Consider the following 13,845-nt stretch of genomic DNA (forward strand, 5'->3'; position numbering starts at 1 on the left):
AATTTCCAACGTTGAGTGGTGCTGTATTACCAGAAAAGGAAATCCATGCTGGGAATTTAAAAAAAGTAGACAAGGAGGGGGTGTAAGAAGTGGGGGGTAGTGAGAGGTTGGGGAGGGGGGGGAGTAGGAAGAGAGGGGTAGTAAGAGAGGGGGAGGGGGTAGTGGGAGAGGGGTGTAAGAAGTGGGGGGGGGGTGTAGGAACAGAGGGGGTAGTGAGAGAAGGTGGAGGGGGTGTAAGAAGTGGGGGAGGGGGGTGTAGGAAGAGAGGGGGTAGTGAGAGACAAGACAATTGGCTGTTCCTAGAAGAATGAAGAGCCAGGCTTCCACATTTAAATGAGTTGTCCTGTCCCTGCCTGTCTACATTTCAGGTCACCCCCATGGCTAGCTCATGTCCTCTTACATAAGACAGATCCTATCCATGGAGTAGAGACACTATACAGACCAGAGGACATGTATTTATCCCATTCCACACAAAGGACATCACCAATATTGAAGGTCACTGAGGCCGACAACAGCTGAAGGATTCTGTAGCTCCAGGTCACTCTACAAAAAGGATCTGCATCTCTAGGTCACCGAAGAATATCGTCACCCAAGGAGAATGAAGGGGAAATATGGACGGCTCATGAGTAGCGTGGATGGAAAGAGAACCGTTCAGAGTCTCCACCTACAGGACAGAATATGAAAGATTCATAACTCTACAATATGGACCTGTATCTCCAGCTCCTTTAGGAAAATTAAAGCTGAAGGAGGAAGAAGAGTTAAAGTGTAACTTCCACTTATAGGAGAAGTTCTTCTTTAAGATCGGGCAGCACAGAGGCTTAGTAGTTAGCACTTCTGCCTTGCAGCACTGGGGTGTTTGATTCATCTCCTGACCAAGACACTGTCTGCATGGAGCCTGCATGTTCTCCATGTGCTTGTGTGGGTTTCCTCCTACAGTCCAAAGACCTGCTGGTAGGTTAAATGGCTCCTTTCAGTACGCCCAAGATGGCTGTTTCACCTCGTAAGCGTTTAGAGTGGACATCACTGATTTACCCCGCTCAGCCGGGACGGGCCTTAGAGAACTGAGGCCGTATATGGGCAGCACAGAGGCTTAGTGGTTAGCCTTGCAGCACTGGGGTCCATGGTTCAAATCCTGACCAGGACACTATCTGCATGGAGTTTGCATGTTCTCTCTGTGCTTGCGTGGGTTTCCTCCGGGTACTCCGGTTTCCTTCCCACACTCCAAAAACATGCTACTTTGTGTTGGTGGTGCAGTGGTGAGCATAGCTGCTTTCCAAGCAGTTGACCCGGGTTCAATTCCCGGCCAACACAATCTCACAAGATGGCTGCCTCAGCTGGAGTCACCCACCCCCCAACTTCCCATGATATCTTCAAGGCAAGGTCCATAAAGACATGGACGAGCGGGTTTGGGGTGGTGGAATTGTCCAAAAAAAAAAAACTTGCTCATCCATGTCTTTATGGACCTTACTTTGTTCATTGGTGCACAGTCATGTTGGAACAGGAAGGGGCCATTTCCGAACTGTTCCCACAAAGTTGGGAGCATGAATATGTCCAAAACGTCTTGGTATGCTGACGCCTTAAGATTTCCCTCCACTGGAACTAAGGGGCCAAGCCCAACCCCTGAAAAACAACCCCCCACACCATAATCCCCCCTCCACCAAATGGTGTGGACCAGTGTACAAAGCAAGGTCCATAAAGACATGGAGGAGCGAGTTTGGGGTGAAGGAACTCGAGTCCTGACCTCAATCTGATAGAACACCTTTGGGATGAATTAGAGGGGAGACACGAGCCAGGCCTTCTCCTCCAACATCAGGGCCAACCTCACAAATGCACCTCTAAACCTTGTGGACGGCCTTCCCAGAAGAGTTGAAGCTGTTATAGCTGCAAAAGGCGGAGCCAACTCAATATTGAACCCTACGGAATAAGACTGGGATGTCATTGAAGTCCATGTGCGTGTCTGTATATTTATTTAGTACAATAAATAAACAAACAATAATATGGAGTCTGTGTGCAGCTGTCTTGCGTTTTTATATGTTGATTATTTGACAGATTGATGTTTAATTTCATTTTTGATGGACGGGAAGGCCAAATCCACGAATGCAGTGAAATGGTGATGCAGAACACTGTTGGTGTATTGAGGGGGTGGTGTAGCTGGAGAATACAGAAATAGTGCGCTGCCTATTACCCAAACCCTATAAAGCGGGAAGTCGCCGGAGCCATATAGAAAATGAAAATGCTTTCTATGACGTCACAATGTAAAAGGATTTCCTTCTATAGCTACAGCCAAGAAAACGACTTCTCAGCCCCCCTTACTTGTATTGTGGCATTATGTTGTAAGATTTAGAGTAGAATTCCAGTGGAAACCCAACTAAGTCTTCACCACTTCCAGGTATACTGACTGGCGACAATATGTTCAACAAAATATAATTTTTTTTTTATTAAATTTTTAATTATTTAAACATTTTTAATATATTTTTTTAACATTTTACTTTGTGTGTATATATATATATATATATCTATATAGATATCTATCTATATATATCTATCTCTATATATATATATATATATATATATATATATATATATATATACACACATATATATATATATATATATATATATATATATATATATATATATATATATACACACAATTTATTTATTTTTTCTTACATACTTTCATTAGAGTCGCTCCATGTCTCCATAGTAACACTGTACTACTCTGGGTTATTGGGGGGGGGGGGGTAATTTTTTTTCACACTTTTCTTGCTGTTACAATGGAGATAATTGTAATAGCAACGTTTTGTACTGTCAAGAATGCGTTACATTCACGACAGCTGTGATTACTAGTGATCTGTGATTGGCTACAGCTAATCACATGGTACAGGATGCTGTGACTGGCCCAGTTGCCATGTGATAGCTGTGGGGCCAATCACAGCATAGGAAACACAGCTGTTATGAATGAATCTGTTCATAACAGCTTTATTGATATTGTGATCATGTGAGCGTTATGCGCCCACATGACCACTGGGCCCCCCCCCCCTTCGAGTACCAGAATCTGCAATCCCGGTCGCAGGGGAAGTGCTCAGCACGCCCCTAAAAATCGGAACAGGCAAAATTACATACAGTACATGTATGTGATTTTTGCCTGCACGCGCCATCCCATCACAGTGTAAGTACTGGTCGGCAAGTGGTCAAAATGTCCCCTCCTAACACCTATGCCGACTACCCTTTGTAAGAAAGGTACCTATTTTCAGACCACTCCGGTCTGGTCATGTGATCCTCTGCGTCAGCCAGCAGCGCAAGGGAGAGCAGCTGCAGGGGAGAGCAGGGACAGCTGGGAATTCTGGGAGCAGCGACGTCACCCGGTGATTTCATCCATACAGCGGGCTGAATATTGGTAAGCATAAACCTGTTTATACACAGGTTTGCCAGCGTCGGTGCAGCATGGGTGTCAAGACTAGTTAACCGCAATGTACCCCCTTCCTGACCGGAGCACTTTTTTGCGATTCGGCGCTGCGTCGCTTTAACTGCCAATTGCGCGGTCGTGCGACATTGTACCCAAACAAAATTGGCGTCCTTTTTTTCCCCATAAATAGAGCTTTCTTTTGGTGGTATTTGATCACCTCTGCGGTTTTTATTTTTTGCACTATAAACAAAAAAAGAGCGGCAATTTAAAAAAAAAAGCAATATTTTTTACTTTTCGCTATAATAAATATCCCCCAAAAATATATAAAAAATATTTTTTTCCTTAGTTTAGGTCGATACGTATTGTTCTACATATTTTTGGTAAAATAAAAAAATCGCGATAAGCGTATATTGATTGGTTTGCGCAAAAGTTATAGGGTCTGCAAAATAGGGGTTATTTTTATTCTTTTTTTTTCTTTTTTTTTACTAGTAATGGCAGCAATGTGCGATTTTTATTGGGACTGCGACATTATGACGGACACATCGGACAATTTTGACACATTTTTGAGACCATTGGCATTAATGTTGCGATCAATGCTATAAAAAAAAAAAGCATTGATTACTGTAAAAATGTCACTGGCAGGGAAGGGGTTAACACTGGTGGGGCGATGAAGGGGTTAACTGTGTTCCCTGGGAGGTGATTCTAACTGAAGTGGGGAGGGGACTGACTATGGGAGATGACAGATCGCTATTTATACTGTGTATGAACAGACGATCTGTCTGTTCTCCCCTCAGAGAACCCGGAAACGGTGTGTTTACACACCCAGATCCCGGTGTCCCATCATATAAGGTCCCCCATTAGATAGTGTCCACTGTGTACTGCGCATGCGCAGTACACAGCAACACAGATTCCGAAAATAGCCGAGGATGAACGGCGCCTGTGCCACGAGTCCAGGTTCTAGCCCCACCATCCAAGTGGACATAGAGTAGGAATAAAAGCAAGGCCGAGCCTTGACACTTGACACTTACCTGACACAGGAGCCAGCGAAGTCGCCGCTGTCCCCTGTAGTCCGGCGCATCCATCTTGTTGGTGGGTCTCGCAGCTCCGCCGCTGTCATTCGGTGAAGCCGCGATGACGTCACTCCCGCGCATGCGCACGGGAGCCGACACGCGCGGGAGCTCCGTCGCTGAGAACGCCGCGCTCAGTGCGCCTGCGCGCCGCTGTCTACGGCGCATGCGCCGTAGACAGCGGTTCCTGTCTTCGGGCAAATATCTCCTAAACCGTGTAGGTTTAGGAGATATTTCTTGGACCTACAGGTAAGCCTTAATCTAGGCTTACCTGTAGGTCAAAGTGGTTTGTAAGGGTTTACAACCACTTTAAGTTGTGGGTAGAGTGCTTCAATTAATATTCAGAGGAAGAGAAAAGAGTCCTTTTCCAAGCCATCCACCAAACTGTGAAAACTCTGTGCACAGTGACGCTTCCAATGGTAATGCACTTACCAAAACTACGGTTAAAAATAGGCACATCAGATATTAAATAGCTCCTGGATGTTCTCAGCCATAAGCTTCCAATTAAGCCTCTCTCCAACCAGCACAATTCGTTGTTATTTCACATTATGGTTGCAACTAATAGATGTGAAGTGGATGATGTGACCAGAAAGGTCCGCTGCTACAAAATAACTTGATAGTGGCCAGTGAAAGTTTTATATGCAGTCAATGCTGATGACCCATATGATTTTTATTGCAAAGTGCGTTTAAAAGTCAGAAAAGTCCCAGATAAGCCCGCAATACTGTTTGACAGGCAGTGTCCGATAGGACCGTGTTGTCGGATAATCGCAGGGGAAGTGTGTGGGCTCCATCGGACTGTTTCCGTCGGAATATCCTACGGACCAAGTTTTCCAGCAGGGCTATAAAATTTTCCGATAACATGATCCGATTGGACTTTGTCCGATCATGTGTAGAGAATTCCGATCGGACAAAGTGCCACGCATGCTCAGATCAAATTCCTAGACCAAAGCTATTGGCTACTAGCCTGAACGTAGTCCCGTCCTAACAAAATAACGTCATCACGTTAAGTACGATCGGATTTTCTGACAACTTTGTCCGACTGTGTGTATGCAACAGTTTCGGACAAAATCCGACGGATTTGGTTGTTGGAATGTCCGACCCGTGTGTACAAGGGCTTAGAATTACTCCACCGGGGTCCTGGAGCAGATATATGAAGCAGGTTGGAATCAAGCAGAAGCGTAGTCAGTAAACAAGCCAAAGGTCATTAACAAGTGGTTGCAGGTTGGGATCAAGCATAAGTGTAGTCGAGGAACAAGCAAAGGTCAGTAACGAGTGGTAGTGAAGATAAGGACAGCTCTAGGTATGCAAGGGAGCAAGATATCGACTGGAGAGAGCACAATAATCCGGAAAACAGGAAGTGCAGAGACATGGCTTAAATAGGAAGTTCATGGGAGGAGCAAAGCAAAGAATTCAAGGTTCACCAGAAACAAGGTATTAGGCAAGATTATCCAAGGGTTCAAGACAGGTTGCTGTCCACCATCTTAGATGGCTCAGCAAGGAGAGCTACATCCGGATGAAGCAGAGGTCATGGACTCAGAACCAGAGGTAGACAGACGAGATTATATGATGTGAATCCCCTATTGATTATATTAAAGTTGGTTTTATATTGGTGACGGCATCAGTGTTCTGCTTGTTAATTTATATAGATCTATATTTGAACTCTGTCTGTGCCCATTGCCAGAGAATGCTTACAGAAATAGACTGCCCATTATACCCCAAAATAGAAAAGAAGACTTATTTTCAGAGGGATACAGGCTACAAAAAGATACTGCCCCAGATACATTTACAATTAATTATGAATGGATTATTTTTTAGTGTTTCTTAACCACTTTCAGACCATTTTGCTGGTCAAAGACCAGACCACTTTTTGCGATTCGGCACTGCGTCGCTTTAACTGACAATTGCGCGGTCGTGCGACGTGGCTCCCAAACAAAATTGACGTCCTTTTTTTCCCACAAATAGAGCTTTCTTTTGGTGGTATTTGATCACCCCTGCGTTTTTTCTTTTTTGCGCTATAAAGAAAAAAAGAGCGACCATTTTGAAAAAAATGCATTATTTTTTACTTTTTGCTATAATAAATATCCCCCAAAAATATATAAAAACAATTTTTTCCTGTTTAGGCCGATACGTATTCTACATATTTTTGGTTAAAAAAAAATCGCAATAAGCGATTATTGATTGGTTTGCACAAAATTTATAGCGTTTACAAAATAGGGGTTAGTTTTATGGCATTTTTATTAATAATTTTTTTTTTACTAGTAATGGTAATATTACTAATATAATTTAATATATGAAATGGATCAGTGATTTTTATTTTGACTGCGACATTACGGCGGACACATCGGACATTTTTGACACATTTTTGGGACCATTGTCATTTATACAGCAATCAGTGCTATACAAATGCACTGATTCCTGTGTAAATGACACTGGCAGTGAAGGGATTAACCAGGGAATGGCAGTGTAGGGGTTAAGTGTGTCCTAGGGGCGTGCTACTAACTGTGGAGGGGGGGGGGCGTGGCTGTGTGTTAGTGAACACTGATCTCTGTTCCAATCACAGGGAGCAGAGATCAATGTCACTTGTTGCTAGGCAGAATGGGGAGATACTGTTTACTTCTGCATCTCCCCGTTCAGCCTCCCCGTGAGGTGATTGTGGGTATCCCCGCGGCGATTGAGTCCGCGGGACCCGCGACCGGACTCACGGGGTCCCGACCAGCACGCGTGCACGCAATGGCACGGCGCCAATTTTAAATGGATATACCTGTACGCCAATTTGCCTGCCCGTGCCATTCTACCCACCGTATTGTCATGAATGCAGCACCCACCATATTGCCATGAATGCGACACCCACACCATTATCATGAATGAGGCACCCACCATATTGCCATGAGTGCAGCACCCACCGTATTGCCATGAATGCAGCACCCACCACATTGCCATGAATGCAGCACCTGACCCACCATATTGCCATGAATGCAGCACCCACCACATTGCCATGAATGCAGCACCTGACCCACCATATTGCCATGAATGCAGCACCCACAATATTGCAATGAGTGCAGCACCCACCGTATTGCTATGAATGCAGCACCCACCACATTGCCATGAATGCAGCACCTGACCCACCATATTGCCATGAATGCAGCCCCCACCGTATTGCCATGAATGCAGCCCCCACCGTATTGCCATGAATGCAGCCCCCACCGTATTGCCATGAATGCAGCCCCCACCGTATTGCCATGAATGCAGCACCCACCGTATTGCCATGAATGCAGCACCCACCTTATTGCCATGAATGCAGCACCCACCGTATTGCCATGAATGCAGCACCCACCGTATTGCCATGAATGCAGCACCCACCGTATTGCCATGAATGCAGCACCCACCGTTTTGCCATGAATGCAGCACCCACCATATTGCCATGAATGCAGCACCCACCATATTGCCATGAATGCGACACCCACTCCATTGCCATGAATGAGGCACCCACCATATTGCCATGAATGCAGCACCCACCGTATTGCCATGAATGCAGCACCCACCGTATTGCCATGAGTGCAGCACCCACCGTATTTCCATGAATGCAGCACCCACCGTATTTCCATGAATGCAGCACCCACCATATTGCCATGAATGCAGCACCTGACCCACCATATTGCCATGAATGCAGCACCCACCATATTGCCATCAATCATGCAGCACTCACTATATTGCCATGAATGAATGAACCTCACAACATGACACACACTCACCTGCCACACTGCTGACAGGGATCCCAGACAGTCTGACTCCCAGATGAAGTCCCACTTCCAGATCCGGATTCCGGCGCGGTGACTCACTGACTCAGGAGGAGGAAGAGTGGAGGAGACAGCGGCGGCTGCTAACAAGCTTGGGTGGGACTCCAGGGGGAGGCAGAGCAGCCGTGCCTTGCGCCGCCCACCTTCAAGAACTGGGCAGCCACGCCGCAGGCCACGCCACAGCACAGCGACAGCACACATGACCACCACACAAGACCACCAAATTCGCCCAATCACAGGGTGCAACATGGCGGCGGGCGCCGGCCAGATCGCAATCATTCACAGGGGACACGGGCAGCTTGAAATAGAGAAGTCAGTGACACAGCGGTGCAGCGCCCCCCCCCCCCCCCCTCGGTCTGAGCGACTGCACCGATGGCGGGCGTCGGTCTGGCTAATCCCTTGGTACGCCTCTGTGTAGCACATAGTTATAGTGCAGAAAAATTTAGTTGGGCTCCACTGTAGGTAATGGAGACAGGGTTATTTTGCTGGCAGGCTCTGAGGGCTGAGTCTCTGTCGCCTCCCCCTGGCTTCTGAAATCTTCTTGAAGGTTCCAGAACTTATAGGGTGGAGGGACAGAGAGCAAGTACTCAATATTTATGGGATCTCTACCAATCCCTGGGTATGAATGGCACAAAAGGTGGAGAGATGGCCCATAACTATTCTGGAGAGGGGGGGTGGAGAAGAGAGAGGAAGGAAGCTGAGAGGAACTCTCTCACCCCCTTCAGCCATAGACAGGCTTGGATGAGACACCCTGGAAGCAAGTGTGACCTGTTCAGCAGGAGGCCTGACTAGAAGTTACCATCTTTGCTGCAGGATTTTAAAGGACTGAGTGACCTCTGCCTGTTCATCACCCAAAGCCCATAGAACACAGGCAGCCATACCCAGCTAGCCATTCAGGAGGGACAGCTACTGCCAACCTTCACCCCCTGCTTGGGATAATCCTACACTAGGTCCCGCCCTGAGATCAGTATTGGAAGTGCTCTGCCATTCTGTTGGAAGTAGTTTCCTTGGGAGCACGGTCTGGAGTTTGTGCTAAGAAGTGTGTTTAGAGTGACCAGGGGCCATGGGTACCTTACCCTCACTGTGATCTGCCCTTCTGCCCTGGGCTCTTCTCTGTGCCAGCTGCTGGATCACATCATGTGATCCCCCAGCAGCAGCACAGAGGTTGTCTATGGCAAGGGTCGGTTGCTGTCCTGGGAGGAGAAATCTCATGGCCGATGGGTAGTTTGGTGCCCATGTTTCTTAAGAGCAGTTTTGGAGTATTTGGATTTAAACCCACCTGTGAAACAGGCCAGAAAGGGGAAGGTAGCAGCCAGCAGGTCGATGATGTGTTGTGTGGAAGAGTACACAGTGTGAGGGTGCTGTAGTCTATTTATCGGCTAAGACCCTACTGGACTTTTGGGACTCTTTCTGGACTCCTGGAGCAGGCAGGAACTTCAAAACCCTTGGGGTCCATTAGGGGTCATTAGCAAAATCCCCCTTACAGTGATGGCCAATGGTTAGATAGCCACCCCTACAGTCAGCCCTGAGCCTAGTTCTGAACCTGCAACCTCTGCTGTGTCTGGCAGTATCTCTTCTTGCTGAGCCACCTGAGATGCTGGACAACTCTCTGGACACTTTCATAAACGATCTTGCCTTGAACCTTGTTGCTCTTGAACCTTGAACCCTTTTCTCCTCCCATGAACTTCCTATTTTAGGCTTTGCATTTTTTGTTTGCCAAATTACTGTGCTGTCTCCAGCCAATATCTCGCTCTTGTCTCTCCTGCTGCCATCCATATCTTCACTACCACTCATTACAAACCTTTGGTATGTTCCTTGAAAATGATTCTGTTTGATCCCAACATGCAACCACTTGTTACCAACCTTTGGCTTGTTTACTGACTACACTTCTGCTTGATCCCTACCCAACTAAATCTGCTACTGTTGGGGCGCTCCTGAGGACTGTGGCCTGGTACTGACAAGCAGCAAAACCCATCTTCACCATCAGGAGCTCTGGTGAACACCGGTTAGTGCTTAGATCACACACCATGGGTGAGCCCGTGCCGGGGTAACCTGCTTGTATACTTATTCAGCTGGTTGGTGGAAGCCTCTGTACTGCTATAGCTACTGGTCACCAAGCTCGACCCCTGACCATGATAAAAGGTCATTGGTGCCATGCTACTGGCTCTGCCGAGTGGTGTTGGAGCCAGAACTATGCAGACACTATCAGATGGGTGGGCAAATAGTCATAGCTCAAGGCACCCCTGGCCACCCCCTGAAGGGAACCCTGGTTCAGAATGGCTGCCATAGACTAAAGAAGACTTAAAGTCATTGTAAAGGCTGTTTTTTTATTTTTTATTTAAAATAACAAACATATCATACTTACCTCCACTGTGCAGCTTATTTTGCACAGAATGACCCAGATTCTCGACTTCTGGGGTCCCCCGGCGGCTCTCGCGGCTCCTCCTATCAGGTAACCCCCTAGAGAAGCACTCTCCCGGGAGGGGGGGGGTTACCTTGCGGGCGTGCTCCCAAGTCCAGCATTCGGCATCCATACACACGAATGCCGGACTCGCCCCCCCCCCCCTGTTATTAGCTTTGATTGACAGCAGCGGGAACCAATGGCTGCGCTGCTATCAATCTATCCAATCAAGAGCTGAGACCCCATGCAGAAAGGGACATCGTGTCTCTGCCGCGTGAAATACGGGGCTCAGGGAGGTAAAACACTGACTGACAAAAGTTTTTTCAATGCATAGGATTAAAAAACACAAGGGTTTACAACCCCTTTAAAGGAGAAGTACAGCCAACGCTTGTTTGGCTGCACTTCTCCTGTGGATCACAGGAGTGCAGTGACCCGTTTACAGCTGACAGCAGGCTGCAGCCTGACATCACAGAGCTGGTCCAGGCTGGGAAAAAGATTTCGACCATATGGCCAGGATCCACCCAGATGCCTGGACCGGCACACCCTCCACAGCCCAGCACTTCAGTGAGTGGGGGGAGGCAGAGCAATGAGAACATGGAGCAATGAGAACTGAGCGATCAGTGGTCTTTCATCACTCAGCTCTCAGATCCAGAATCCAGCTAGGTAAATATGACTTCTCTTTTAACCACATGCCGACCGGGCCATAGCCGAAAGACGGCTACAGCATGGTTGGCTTATTCTGGGAGGGCGTCCATGGACGTCCTCACATAATGTTGCTCTCGTGCGCCCTCTGGGGCGCACTCCTGCAAACATCAGTGACGGACCCGGCACATCATGGATCTCCCTCCCCTCTCTGTACCGATCTGTACAGTGCGAGGGGAGAGGGGAGAGATCGTTTTTAGCAGCACTGTGGGCTGGATCTGTAGTGCCCACAGCGCTGTTCTGTGCCCATACTACTGTGCAATACACTGCAATAATGTGCAATACCCTGCCAACACTCTGCAATACACTGCCAATACTCCACCAATACTCCGCCAACACTGCAATACTCTGCCAATACTCCGCCAATACTCCGCCAATACTCGCCAATAAATTTTAACAGAAACAAAGATTTTTATTAAATTTTTTACCAAATTTTCGGTATTTTTTGATTTACAAACAATAAAAAAAAAAACAGCGGTGATTAAATACCACCAAAAGAAAGCTCTATTTGTATGAAAAAAAGGACACAAATTTCATATGGGTACAGTGTTGCATGACTGAGTAACTGTCATTCAAAGTATGAGAGCACCGAAAGCTGAAAATTGGTCTGGTTAGGAAGACTAAGGCCGCGTACACACGCGGGGACTGTTCGCCCAACTTTGTCCGCTGAACAGTGTTTCGGTGGACAGTCCGCTCGTGTGTGGGCTTTCAGCGGACAGTTTCAGCGAACAGTCCGCTGAACAAGGTTTTTCGGAATTTCCGTAAAACTGTCCGCTGAAACTTTGTTTCAGCGAACAGTCCCCTCGTGTGTAGGCTTGTTCGTCAAACTAAGTTCCGCGCATGCTCAGAAAGGATTTACACGCCGAAAGTTATAATGCAGTGTATAGGACGTCGTATTTTTCGTCCCGTCGTACGTGCCGTTCACGTCATCGCGCACGGTTTCAGCAAACTGTTCGTTCGTCGTGTGTGGCCATGTCCGTCCATGCTAATTTTGAGCGGACTGTTTGCTGAAACTGTTTGACGGACAAAGTTGGGCGAACAGTCCCCGCGTGTGTACGCGGCCTAAGGTTTAAGTGCCCGGTGGTCAAGTGGTTAAACAAACCGGATAAAACAGGATTTCGAATGTTTATGATGAACCGCTTGCCAACCAGCACACGACTATATACATCGGCACAATGGCACGGCTGCGCAAATGGGCGCACAGGTATGAAGCAGCATTGTGGGTGCGCGCGCACGCCTCGTGCTCCGTTCCGCTCCGTGTCCATTCTGCCTAGTGACAAGACAGAGATCTACTGCTCCCTGTCATCGGGAGCAGTGATCGCTGTCATGAGAGTAGTAGCCCATCCCCCCACAGTTAGAATCACTCCCTAGGACACACTGAACCCCTTGATCGCCCCCTAGTGTTTAACCCCTTCTCTGCCAGTGTCATTTACACAGTAATCAGAGCATTTTTATAGCACTGATCGCTGTATAAATGACAATGGACCCAAAATTGTGTCAAAAGTGTCCGATGTGTCTGCCATAATGTCGCAGTGATGATAAAAATCGCAGATCGCCGTCATTACTAATTGAAAAAAATTTATAATAAAAATACCATAAATCTATCCCCTATTTTGTAGATGCTATAACTTTTGCGCAAACTAGGGTTGTCCCGATACCGATAACTAGCATTTGTGCAAGTACCTGTACTCGCACAAATGCTCCCGATGCCAGATCCGATACCCGGGAAAACGACCCGGCGCAACCGGAAGTCAGCGGGCGGGAACAGTGACGCTCTGTGTCAACGTCGGCGGTTGGATATCCCGACGCCCATCTTGGTACACCCTGCACTCGGCCACAGTAAGCCAGTAGCTGACATCTTGTTACACCCAGCCCATATAGTTCAGGCTGGGTGTAACAAGATGGCCCGCTGCTGCTTTTATGCGGCCGAGTGCAAGGTGTATCAAGATGGGCCGTCGCAGGCAGCCCTTCAGAGCTCATAAATGGCACCTATCAGTGTCCAATGTCCATAAGTGCCGCTCATCAGTGCCAGCCACCTGCCTGTGCCATCTGTCAGTGCCAGCCACCTGCCTGTGCCCACCATCAGCGCCACCTGTCAGTGCCAGCCATCAGTGCCATCTGTCAGTGCCCGCCACCTGTCAGTGCCCCCCATCAGTGCCCACCATCTGTCAGTGCTCATCTAATCCTATCAGTGCTCATCAGTGCTGCATGTCAGTGCCACCTAATCTGTATTGTGCTTCGAAAACTGTCACATGACATAAAAAAAAAAGTATTGGTAATCGGTATCGGCGAGTACTTGAAGAAAAGTATCGGTACTTGTACTTGGTCTTAAAAAAGTGGTATCGGAACAACCCTAGCGCAAATCAATCAATATACGCTTATTGTGATTTTTTTTAACCAAAAATATGTAGAATAATACATATCGGCCTAAACTTTTTGGGGGATATTTATTGGAGCAAAAAGTAAAAA

At 47.3% G+C, this 13,845-nt stretch overlaps 1 non-coding gene across 1 annotated transcript; it reads left to right on the plus strand.

Moving 5' to 3' along the window:
* Positions 1-1,239: 1,239 nt before the first annotated feature.
* TRNAG-UCC (transfer RNA glycine (anticodon UCC)) lies at positions 1,240-1,311 on the plus strand. Its single transcript has one exon. It is a non-coding gene; the product is annotated as a tRNA-Gly (tRNA).
* The last annotated feature ends 12,534 nt before the right edge of the window (positions 1,312-13,845 follow it).

Source organism: Lithobates pipiens, unplaced genomic scaffold (genome assembly GCF_037356315.1).
Source record: "Lithobates pipiens isolate NorthernLeopardFrog02 unplaced genomic scaffold, aLitPip1_a1.2 Scaffold_25, whole genome shotgun sequence".
NCBI lineage: Eukaryota > Metazoa > Chordata > Amphibia > Anura > Ranidae > Lithobates > Lithobates pipiens.